Source organism: Sapajus apella, unplaced genomic scaffold (assembly GCF_009761245.1).
Source record: "Sapajus apella isolate SASKATOON/1434 unplaced genomic scaffold, GSC_monkey_1.0 scaffold27, whole genome shotgun sequence".
NCBI lineage: Eukaryota > Metazoa > Chordata > Mammalia > Primates > Cebidae > Sapajus > Sapajus apella.
In genome coordinates, this window is record NW_022436967.1 from 7,170,077 (window position 1) to 7,183,033 (window position 12,957).

Genomic DNA, 12,957 nt, shown 5'->3' on the forward strand with positions numbered 1-12,957 from the left:
TGTCACCTCAACACTGTAAAACTTCACTTTGTGTGCATGCTTTCTTTGTTCACATCAGTATTTGGGAAACGCTATTAGAGGAAAAACATCTGAGTGAATATAATTTATCATGTATAGTTATTTATTTTTAATAATAATTTCTCTCAAGCCCTGTATAGATTGGTTGTTCTCCAGTACCTTACAACAGTTGTCAAACATATTTTGCATAGTGTTTTTTTTTTTTTTTTTTTTTTTTTTTTTTGAGACGGAGTTTCGCTCTTGTTACCCAGGCTGGAGTGCAATGGCGCGATCTCGGCTCACCGCAACCTCCGCCTCCCGGGTTCAGGCAATTCTCCTGCCTCAGCCTCCTGAGTCGCTGGGATTACAGGCACGCGCCACTATGCCCAGCTAATTTTTTGTATTTTTAGTAGAGACTGGGTTTCACCATGTTGACCAGGATGGTCTCGATCTCTTGACCTCGTGATCCACCCGCCTCAGCCTCCCAAAGTGCTGGGATTACAGGCTTGAGCCACTGCGCCCGGCCCTTTTGCATAGTTTTTATAGTCAACCTCACATGTGAGTTTGTTCACTGTATGACACTTTATTGTGGCCTGAACCTGAAATCCTCTAATATATATTGAAATGGATGGTTATTATAGTTCATGTTGCATTTCTTGTGTTTCCAATTAGTTTTTAGATGTTCTATTTCTCCCTAATTCTGGAATGAAGAATCCATTTGTTTCTTTCTAATCTACTTTCTTATCCATAATGCTAATGGGAGTGTTGTTTTGATGGTCATCAAGTTGATAACTTCTTCAAAACATTATTCATTATAGATATCTTTAAAAATATACCAACCTTTTTTTTTCTTGCCACCTCCTATTTATTCTCAACTCAGTTTCAACACATATACACATATTTTTGAATATGCATATTATAATATGGCCAGTATCAAAGATATACATACAAAAGGTGAGACTTCAAGAAGCCTAGCAAGACATCATCATCTTTATCTCTATTCTATATCTGGATAATAGTCTCTGACTTTGTCTCCTTGAATTTATTCTTTTCCCCTAAATTGATTATTCAAGAGTAATGTCATAGAGAACCAGAGCCAGAGGGTAATTAAAACAGCAATGAAAGGTTTTATTCAGAAATTATAGCAACACAAGAAAAGAGACTTTAGTATAGAAATGAGCTCAATTCCAATACAAGCAGAAAAGGAAATGTATAGCAAAATAGCAGTGTAAGGGGGTCAGTGAATTAAAAAAAAAAAAACTAAGAGGAAACACCAAAAGTAGGGGAAATCTTGCTAAACCAAATTAACAGGATTCTTGCTGAAGGCAAGTCAAAGGTGATCAGATATCAAGAGCGGGAGATTCTCTCTACATAGACTTAGCAGGATTCTTGTTAAAAGTGAGCTATGGAGACCAGGCAAGGACAGACAGGGGCCTACGTGGTGATCTAGTTGAGGGGAGAGCTCAAAAATCTGACTACAGTTTGATCAAGGAGCAAGTCTTTGTCAGAATTTGTGGAAATTTTTATAAATTACTGAAAGTGAGGCTTATTTACATTCTTCAAGGACTTACAAATTAATAAGCTGTGTTAAAATCTCCAGGTTTAATGTCTGTCTTCTTTCAACTTATTTCTGCTTTGTGAAAACTATAACTTGGTTCATGTTATTAATATCTATTTTATTTATAATGTAGAATGAAGCATGAAGCCTTCTGTAGAATAAATTTTCCTTCCTTATCCTGTTATATTTATTTTGTCCTAAATTCTATGTTGTCTCATAGCAAAATTCTGACAACTATTTCAGGATCTTGCTATCATACAAGATCTATCTTTGATCTTCTTTTTACATTAAACCATTCTGAATTGCTTTGTTTAGTATGTTTCTTGCACAGAGAATAGATTGGATTCTGCTCCATTAGCCGATCTAAAAATACTTCATTTAATGGTGAATTAAGCTCATTTGTGCCTTTGATATACTTATTATGCTAGTGTTAAGTGCTGTTATATAAGTTTTTGCTATTTAAATGATTTATATAAAATCTTGCCCCCGTAGTTATGCTTTTATTTGAGAGGGAGGATATATTCATTTGGTATTTATAAATGTTTCTGTATTTATTCTTGTTATTATCTTACAATAATATTATAATAAAATACACTAGCCCTTTAGTGTATTTTAATACTGTCTATTGATTTCTTCAATGAGTAATAATATTCTCTAGTAAACATTTCCTTTCTTCTCTCTTTTTGCTTAGTGTTTGCTTTTATTTGATTTTTTAAATGAAAGTTAGGTATTCCTGAGATATTCATGAAGATTCTTCTACTTTCTTTATCTTCTCCTTTTTTTCTGTTTCTTGTTGAGTTGCATTATTTCTTCATGTTTAACACACCGAATAGCATCATATTTTGTCACTTTAACCCCCATTACTTGTTCTTAATTATAAAATTAAACATATTTAATGCTTATCCAGAAGCTTCACCTGATGTTTGTCTTATTGTCAGTAAGTAGGACATTTCTTAAAAAAAAGGATTATAAGAACAATGTTTTTAAAAACCATAAATGTTTATGATGTTCTGCATTCCTTAGACGTGATGCATAGTACAGATAAATAGAATCTCATCTAGCTGCTCTTTGCTCTTTCATAATCATTAAAACATTTCTTTATTATCATCCTGTATAAAATGTTGCTGTCAAGAAGTCTATTATCAACATAAACTTCTTATCCTTTTACTTACCTGCTCAAATAATTTATATTATTTTTAATTATTGTTCTTAGAAATAACCATTAGATGGGTATTACAATTCCTTGCATAAGTGATGTATTTAGAAAATTTTTAGATGTTTTTAATCTCTCAATTTCTGTTTTATACTCTTGTTTTTAAACTCTATATCTCTTACTATATTTTGTACCATCCCTATTTGATTTTATGTACCTTCAAATTAATTTTTTTCTGACACTTACTTACTAAAAATTATCTTTATTGTCTCTGATTATCTGATTCTCTGATTAATTTTTATTTTATTCTGATTGTTTTTCTTCAGGTTAGTGTCTTTTTCTTTTGGAGCTAAGTATTATTGATGATTCCTTGTTGTAGTTTAGTGATAGTAAGATCTTCCAATTCTTCCTTTGATCTTAATTTTATCTTTGCCCTTAACCCCACATGGTACTGGCCCCATGCTGGCAAGGATTAGGACAACTACTCTTGTATTCTTGGTTTTATGCTGATTATTTGTCACCTGGCTTAGTTGATGATGTCACCCATGGATTTTTTTCATTACTTCTCCTACCTCCTCTGCCTGGTGTTTGGTGGAGATCCAGTCATAAATGAAAGAAAACGAGTTATATATATAGATAGACAGATAGACAGATAAGATAGATAAATAGATACATATTTCCATATATAATTACATACCATAGTTTGCTGCTGTCTCTCCAATTTATCTTATTTAATTTTCTCATAGTCAACAAGCTATACTGTGTAATGATAAAATAATCCAACTGTCAGGCAATACCAAGCAAAATATAGTATAACTAATATCTCAACATACTTGACCCTATATTTTACATGAAAATAAATGAGTAAAACACTTTGGGTTGGTCCCTGTTTTAGTAATATGTTATTTATTAAATAATGTGATAAAAATTAAGTAAAGTGGGGTTTTTTTCCTCAGAGAAGATATTTATCTCTAATGAAGTAGAAAAATAAATGTGTATAGATTGAATTAATTTATCTCTCTAGGTTTAAATAAGAAATAGACACTTAATTTTTTTGGCTTATTCCCATTTCTCCTGGCTTATTTATATTCTGATTCCTCTTGTTTATATAATTATTCACTTTGGTTGCTTCATCTATCTTATCTTTTTTGGTAGCGTAAAAGCAAAACTATTTTCATGGTCTAATCAGCATTTGTGTGCTTTCTTATTATTGTACTTTCTTAGCACAAACTTGATGCTGATCCTACTTCTCATTCTTCAGGACAAAACAAGTAGACAAAAATATCTGGGAATTGGCTCTAAGACATGGTTAAACGACACCAAAATGGGTCTTGTGCTCTTAATCTATAAAATGGGAATGATAAAAATAGCAAGTCTGTAATCACTACTATATGAAAATCGTGAGTTTTATGAGTGCTTGGAATAACTAGTACAGAAAACATATTGGTGTGCTTTATCTTTGAATACTCAAAAACAGTTTTGACAATAAGTGGTATATATTTATTAGTTATTATAATATGTATAACTAAATCATTTATATGTATTAGTTATAATATACATATTATACATATACATGTATTATAACCAATTCATATAAATAGTAAATAGTTTATATGTATTAGTAATTATAAGCCTAGTATAATAACTAAGAATAGAAACATAATATAGAAACTAAGAGTTCTATAATACACATAGTAGTTAATAAATGTGAAAATACTGTTTTTAGTATTTTATACTATTTGTATATGTATTCATTACTATATTGTATAATTCTTAGTTTCTATAAATACCTTTATTCTGTATATTTTTAATTACATATTTAGTAGCCTAATGTGTTTCTAGTTTGCAGAAAACAAGGAAAATTATCTTCCTTCAATGATTATAAGCGTGCATTTCTTCATCCAGAGAGGCTGAAAGGCAAGATCTTAACATGATATTTTATGGAAAATTATTTCTTCAAACCATTCCTACAACAGAATCATTTTTCTCTCTCATTATATATTTAATATAAAATTGTTTGAACAACAGTGTTAGATTACCAGTTCAAGTTCTCAGGTCTAACAAGATGCACATTTCTTTCTTAGACAATAAAATAGAAATATAAAGTAAAACATTATATTAAAATGAAAGTTTTGTGATATTTAGACATGAATATCTCAGCTTTTCACTAGCATATTATTTGAAGAAAAGCATTCACTTTTTCACGTTATTTCCTTACTCCTAAAAATGACAAAATTCTGTTTCTCACTATTTCTGTCTAAAAATTTAAACACGTTGCTATATTTCTGCAAAATGCTCCAAAATACAATACACAATAATTTTGTTATAGTTACTATATGTTTGTACAAACATTTGATTAATTTTCTTAATAATTGTTTGTTTATTTTTCATACCTATTTATGCTATAATTCTAAAGTTAACTGACTACTCTCTTGATAATGGAGAAAACTTTCAACACACAAAAACAAAATTTTTATTGTCTTTTAAATAGGTTCTCAGAAGAGGATTAGAAAAAGGCAACACATCAAAAACTTAAGAGACAGAAATAGCTTTTCTGTTGCTGGTAAATTTAATGAGATCTTAAGTTATTCGACTGGCACGTCTCATCTCTTTGAGCATCTCAGTGAAGACTGTCAGAAATCATCAAAATTCAACACAACAGAGTAAAAGCTAATAGCCTTTTTGTTACACCAAAACTGAAAGGATTGGTAAGACTCAAAATGAATGCTATTACTGAAAATCTTCTTTTATCTAATTATTTGTGCAGTGAGTGAAAATTGAACAAATACATACCCTTTTCATGGTGTTAAAATGAATTCTGACACTATTAAACAAATATCCTGTGGTCTTAAGACCTCCTCAATACTTTTATCACAAGTAGTATTATTAGAATACCCTATGTGACTCTAGTCCATAATATTCAGGCTATCATAATTTGATTATTTTCTGTGAAACAAAAATAAGTCACTCTATTTTTAAAAAAGCACTGTACTATGATGAAGAAGGAATTTTCGAGTGGTTACTATATTAGAGAAATTTGTATTGTAATCATCCTTTGACAATTTCTAACATAATTAGTATTTATCTTTTTTTCCAAAAGTTCTTAAGTAACAAAAGCAACAGATATAAAATACAGGGCATCAAAGATATAAAATATATTCATATATCTCAAGAAATGTAAGCGATGAAAAGGCTGTGGTATAATCCATATTTTTTGTTTATTGACAACTAATGCAAAATTCCAAACAGTAACAAAGCAACTACAGATTTGAGGAAAATAGTAAATTAGAAAGAGTAGTCAAGTGAGTCTTATTAGAGAAAAGTTTTCTGCTTTGGAATTATGTTACATTTTAAGTAAATATTATGATATTCAACCATTAATTTATACATTTGTTTATTTGTTTAACATATATTTTTTGAGTACTAAATATATCAGGCACTATTACAGGTGCTTGTGCTAATTAACAACCAATTTGCTAGAGTGTGAGAAGTTCCATAGAAAATACCTCTTGGTCTCTATGCTCACTACCTGGTTGATGGGCTCAGTCATGCTCCAAACCTGAGCATTATGCAATATACCCCTATAACAAACCCTCACATATACCCTCCTATCTACAATAAAAGTGGAAATTTAAAAAAACAAATAAAAAGAAAACACTTAATCATACTGAATATATCAACTATAACAAAACTAAGTGATTCCATTTTAGAAAAAGAATTTAGAAAGATGGGAAGAGTGGAGATTAGAATAAAACTTAAGGTGTTCAATCAGAATCAAAAGCATCAATATGTACTTGTTTACTTTTTTCCTAAGTAAGGTAGAAATGGAAAAGAATATGTAGCTATATAAAGAGACATAGATGCACATGTTTATGTGTGAATGTGTGTATATTTGTTTTAACCACTAAGACCTAGAAGCAATGACATTTTAATAGCTATCAGCACATCTGGCATTCAAACCTTGGATTCACTCTTTTCTTCTTTAAAAGGAAATGGAGATCCTTGGATCAAGGCCTGATTTTAGGTACACGGGGCAGAAAGAACAAAATGAGTCTGAGACATCTGTTGTGGTTAAGAAATAAAGGAGGTTTCAACTAATGATGAAGACATGCCTAAAAACATAGGAGCTAACTAGAAGTGGCTCTCAGTGACCCAAACTGAGATAAATTGATCAAGAACATAAATAATGATGGCAATAGATTATTAAGATCACAAATACAAGTGCATAATTGGATAAGTAAAAAAAAAGGGACAAAGGAAAGCTTTTCCACACAGTAGACTTCTAGTCAATAAATATAGAAAGAATAGCGGAAATAGAATCTCATTACTTGGCAAATACCATATAATTAGAGTATACAATTATGAGAAACAAGATATTTACATAGTCTCCAAATATCTCCCCAAAAATACTGATTTTAAAAAGAGTAACTTTAAAGTGAAGACATCTGGCAGACAATATCTTATTCCAGTGATCAGAGTTAAGGTCAACAATATTAGGACATGATCTTATTATGTGCCTCCAGATATGATGCACTGAGAAGGGCAACCTCTGCATTGTGATATTCTTGCCAAAACATATTATATGCATTTAGCCATGAGGAAATATTAGAAAAATAAAAACTTCAGAATAATCTATAAAAAAAAAAGTATCAAGGGCACAAAAGACAAAAGAAAAACTGAATTTTCTTAAAATAGAGAAGTGAAGCAACTAAATGCCATATGTGATCTTAATTTAAAGGTCATTAGTGTAACCATGAATAAAATATGTAAAAAAGGTCTATAGGTTAGTAACTAATTCCATATCAATTTCCTAATGTTAGTAACTGTACTCTTAGATACAGTGTTAATAGTTAAGAAGCTGGGTAAAGAATATATAGGAATTCTTGGAATTTTTTTCTATAAGCTTGAAGGTAGCTCAAAATAAAAATTTTAAAATAAAATGAATAAAAAAGAAAAACAATAGTATTAATCTTCTGAAATATTGGGCTAAATTATGAAATTCATGGTCCATCCCTGAGGTCTTTTATATTAGTGCTTATGAGGGAATGTGTTCTCTTTCTGGGTCCACAAGGGGTATAGTTTTAAGGGCAAGAACTTCCCAGCACCATGCCCTCCTCCCATCTCTCTCCATGCAGGAGATTTAACAGTCTGTGTTTTAATTTTCATGAGCTTGAGAAGAATAAAAAAGTCAATAACTCCGGTGGAAGTTCTAAGGAGCTCTTTTCATTGGCCAGAGAACACGGAGAAGGTGGGAGTTCCTCCCAGGTTTAATGTCCTCTTCCTCCATACCCCTCAGACTCCATGGTTTGGATCCCCTTTCATACAATCAATCTCTCTCTCTCTTTCTCTCTCTCTCTCGTGGAACAGCTCTCTCTTCTTCTCCTTTATTTCTCTTTCTCTACCTAAATACATTCACTTTCTGCATAAACTCTGTTTGGGGTCCAGTAGTTACTTTGCAAGCACACCTGGTCCCCTCTCCCATTCTTGAGAGAGCAGGAGACCAAGAAACTTGGAGAAATGTCCTCTCAGGGGAACCAAGGGCAGCCCTGAACCTCTGAAACCCAACATTTAGATATAAAATAAATGTAAACAAATAAGCAAAGAATAATAGTTATGAAAGTTATCACTATTTCTGGAAAAATTATGTTCTACAATAGCACATAACTGTTGATACCTTGGAGTCATACAAGACCTCTGTGAGAAAATGAAATGTAAAGTGATAACTTAAATATGGAGAAGGAATCAAGGAATCATTTGATTGACAAACCAAACCATGAAGCTTCCAAGACAAGATGTTACCTTGTGCAAAACCCTGACATGGGAAAAAACTGTGTTTCAAGAATGGAAAGTGCCTGCCTCATTAAGAGTGAGGGGCTTGAATAGTGCCTATGGATGTAGACAGCAGAGCAGAGCTTTAGCATCCTGGAGATTTGTAGCTGTACTCCACAAGTAACTCAAAGATTTAAGGCAGAGGAGGGAAAGAACCTTAGTTACATTACAAAACAGAAAATTAAGAAAGAAAAAACAGATAGAAAAGTAAAAGTAGCATATTATTATTCTTGTATTGGTTTACTATTGGTTTATATCTAATTGGTTTTCCTGTGATTTATTATACATATATATCTCTGCCTCTTAAACCAAGAATAATTTTCATAGGAACAAGAATAAACGCAAGGAAGCCAATGAGAAAACGATTAAAGTGAAGGGAAAAGAAGGTGGAAATTTTGTTCAAAATAATAAAAGATATATTAAGATATGTGCAATTTGAAGAAAAGAGCTACTGATAGATAGGGTTTTGGCATTTTAGATAAGATAAAAATCAATGGGAACACCAGGTGAAGTAAACAAACAAACATACACACGCAATCTGGGAAGCAGAGAAAATAACAAAATTCTACTTAAAACAGTATGAATTTCAGTTGTCTATAAAACCATCCACATTAGATATTAAGTAAGTAGATGACTATGCAAAGCCACTACTGAGAGAAGATACCAAAATTTGGAAATATTCTGAGGAGACGTTATCATGCAAATGGCCTTTAAACCCACGAAAATGCTTGAGAACACTCGGGGAAAAAGTAAGTAGAGATAAAAGAAAATAGTCAGCTAGGTGGGCTGAAGACAGTGATGGAAATACTGACAGAGACTTTCTATTATTGTTCGTTTGATTTATTTCAAAGAAAGAATACAAAGTAAGGTAATAACTGAAGGACAATGGTAGGTCAATGTAAACTTTTAACAAAGAGGGATTTATTCATTAATAATGAGAATGATACTACTAGACTGAGAGGAAGAGCTAAGGGACAGAATTTTGATAGAAGAAAGAGTTCTGATACGGAATGGAGGGTAAAAATAGTATTTCATGTAGACAAGTTGTAAAGCTTCTGTTGACACTCTTCTTTTCTGATTAATTCTATTTACTTAACATTGGGAGATCCCATCAATTTAGCATCAGACGTGGTAATTTGTAGATGGTTGTTGTTATGAATCAGGTGGGAGTGATTGCATTGGGAAACTAAAATGGAATGATTGGCACTGATAAGTATCCTTTTAAGATTTGTAATTAATTGAAATAATGCTGTTAGTTACAACGTGGATGAGTCTGGAGGACACTATGTTAAGTGAAATAAGACAGGCACAGAGAGTGAAAAAACACATGTTCTAACTTATATTTGGAAGCTAAAAAAAATGAGTTATAAAAGCAAGTAGAATTGTGGTTCTCAGAGGCTAGAAAGGGTGGGGATAAGAAGAGGATGAAAAGAGGCTGGTAAACAAAGTTAACTTTGTTATAAAGTTATAGCTAGGTGGGAGGAACAGCTCTAGGGTTCTGTAGTACTGTAGGGTGAATTAGGTTAACAATAATTTGTTGAATATTTTAAAAATCCAACCAGACAGAATTGTAAATATTCACAAGGAAATGACAAATGTACAAGGTGATGAATATGCTAATTACCCTGATTTGATTATTTCATATTGTATACATGTATCAAAATATCACTTTGTATCCCATAAGTATGTATAATTATGTGTTAACTAAAAAAAGAAAGAAAAAATAGAATTCAAAATATAATCAATGGTCAACAAATGCTTGTTAAATTAAAAAGACAAAGCAGCTATTGAAAATGACTTGTAAGTCTGAATTTAAATTAAAATAATGTAGCTTAATTATGTCATCTTTTCCCAAGACTTTTTAAGCTTTTTGGATGCTAGCCCATACAAAACAAAAAATTGGAATCATATTGCTTACTCCAATAACCTAGTCTAAATCACGATTCTAGAGAGAAGTGGTAAAGACCCAAATTGTTATTACATTAGATACTTAACCCCTGTAGGAAATATTAGGGAAAAAGAAACCTGGGCCACGATGAAAATGAGAGTAGTTTAAATAGGAAAAGGAAGAATCAAACAGGTTATTGAAATTGCCATCTACTAGGCATAATTTAAACAGAAGAAAACATATATATTTTCACCGAGGATTAGTAAATCAAGAAAATTGTATTGCAATTTTATTGGATCCTGAGTTCTATAATAGGCTACGTATAAAAAAGAAGTAAAAGACTTGACATATTCCATAAAATATTTAATAAAAACATATCTAGTAACTACATAGAAATATATAAATAAAAACAGCTTTATTCAATAAGTATTGAGTGACTATTTTATATCTTATCTCATTTATCTTCACATTATTTTTGTAGAATACATATTAATAATTTGATGAGTTACTTAAAAAAAGGTAATGTCACTAAAGGAAATTAGATAGCCTGATTAAGATTTTACATTCATTCATTAAGTGACAAATATGTAGTGAGAACACAATTTCTCTTGTGATATCAAACTGCCTACTAAACAACAAAAGGAGTTTGGTTGTTTAATTGCATATACTTTATCTTAATTTCCAAAATATATTGACATGGAAGGGTATTTTTGTTGGTATTTGACGAGGTTAGAATTAAGAATTTAAAACTTATTGATATAAACATATACCTAATTTAAATCATTTATCTGTTAGGCTAGCTAATAATTTGTTATTACTTTTGAAAAATTCTGTGTCTCCCCACATCCTCCTCATTCCACTTCACAAATTATTATGTTTCTTTTTTAATTTATGAAGATGGAATGTAATGCCCCATTCATAATATTGTTTTTCTGGTACAAAGTTGACATAGACAATGCTAAAATACATGTGATGACATTTACAGCAGCAATTCAAATTAAAAGAGAAAAGTGTCTTCTAAACCATCTTCAAGTAAACACTTGCCATTTATTTCTTCTAGCAAATATTTCTATGTATCCTAAAAATTAAAGGTGATACATATTGAGTAAGACTTTACTCAAAATACTGTAATAGAAAGATATATCTTTGATATGTTTTCCTGCCGTTTCAGTATCTAGAAATTGTCCTAATCCTTAAAAGAGATCATTAGCTAGCCACTAAAGCCATTTTCTCAGAAGAAAAGCTGTTAAAACTGACAGCTACATTTTTTAACACTACACATACAGACAACTCAGAGTTTTAGTACATTGGATTTGTAATCTCACTGTTATTTAGAGGAGGTGCTGTACAGGTGAAGGACTCATTATGTGAACCTTTCTTAGTATATCAGCTAATTTATTCTTGGATCATTTCTAGAGAAAGGAAAACAGTAAGAGATCATCAGAGAATAAAAAAAAAGGTATGATAAAAATGAGTTAAATCATTTAAAGTAGCAGTTTATTTTTCAGAAAAAATTTTAAGCCTTTAAATATTTAAAAGAAGAATGGAAATTCTTGAACAACAGTCATGAAAATATAAAATACAGATCTGATAAAGATTCCTCTGCCCATTTTTTCAAATATGTTTAGATTGGAAATAAATGGGGAGTTTGTTTGATAGCTCTCCTGAGCTGGAGGTAAAAAGTTTCTATTCCTTAGGAAATGGAATAAAATAAATTGGTTACAATGAAGCATTGAAATTCATTCATCCATAGCATTCTAAAACAGGAATTAGCTTAGAAAGGTTATCAAAAGACCAAAATTATCTGAGTTTGGTCGAGATAAAAAAGCAAGACTGAAAGTATATTTTTTCAAATAGTGTTCAAATGGGTAAAGTACAGAAAGAGTTGCATTTCTATGCATTGAAAATTGTTACTTGATTTTCTTTTTAGCTCGTTGTTTCAAATGGCCCACTTAAATTTACTGACTCTATACCAGATAAATTAATCTCACTCTTCACACTATTTCTCCAGTTTCTTGTCTCAATTTATTCCAGAATGACATTCTACCTTTATTCAATAAGTACTCAAAGGGATGTGTTATGTGCATGGCATTCAACTAACCATTAATTGGACAAGACAAACTAATTAAAGGATATCTTTCCTGCTTTCTTAAAGTTTTCAGTTTAATTATCTTGATATTTCAAGCCTTCATTCTCTTACATTTTCATGAATTTTTCATATTTTTTCTGAGTCTCTGAAAAGTTTTGATATTAAATTCCATTATTATTATATTAACTAACCTCTCATTGGCTTTCTAACTCAATTTTTCTCATGGATATTGATTTTCAACCATGTTTTCAATTCTGAAAACAACTTAGAAGTATGTGACCATTCTTAGGTTTGAATAAATAAAATTTTAGTCTAAATGATAAAAGGAGTCTATATAGGTAAATTCGTCATAAGTTAGGAAGAACTAGTGGAATGAAAAGGTTGAAAAATGGCACAGTACATGAATGTGAAAGAACACAGAGCTAAAACTTATCTAGAAGATT

General features: G+C 31.0%; 1 long non-coding RNA gene across 1 annotated transcript in view; it reads right to left on the minus strand.

Moving 5' to 3' along the window:
• Positions 1-3,105: 3,105 nt before the first annotated feature.
• Positions 3,106-12,957, minus strand: part of LOC116560809 — a 79,528-nt gene continuing 69,676 nt past the window's right edge. Inside the window, exon 3 of the long non-coding RNA XR_004273145.1 lies at positions 3,106-3,289. This is a non-coding gene — a long non-coding RNA (uncharacterized LOC116560809). The remainder of the gene's footprint in view (positions 3,290-12,957) is intronic.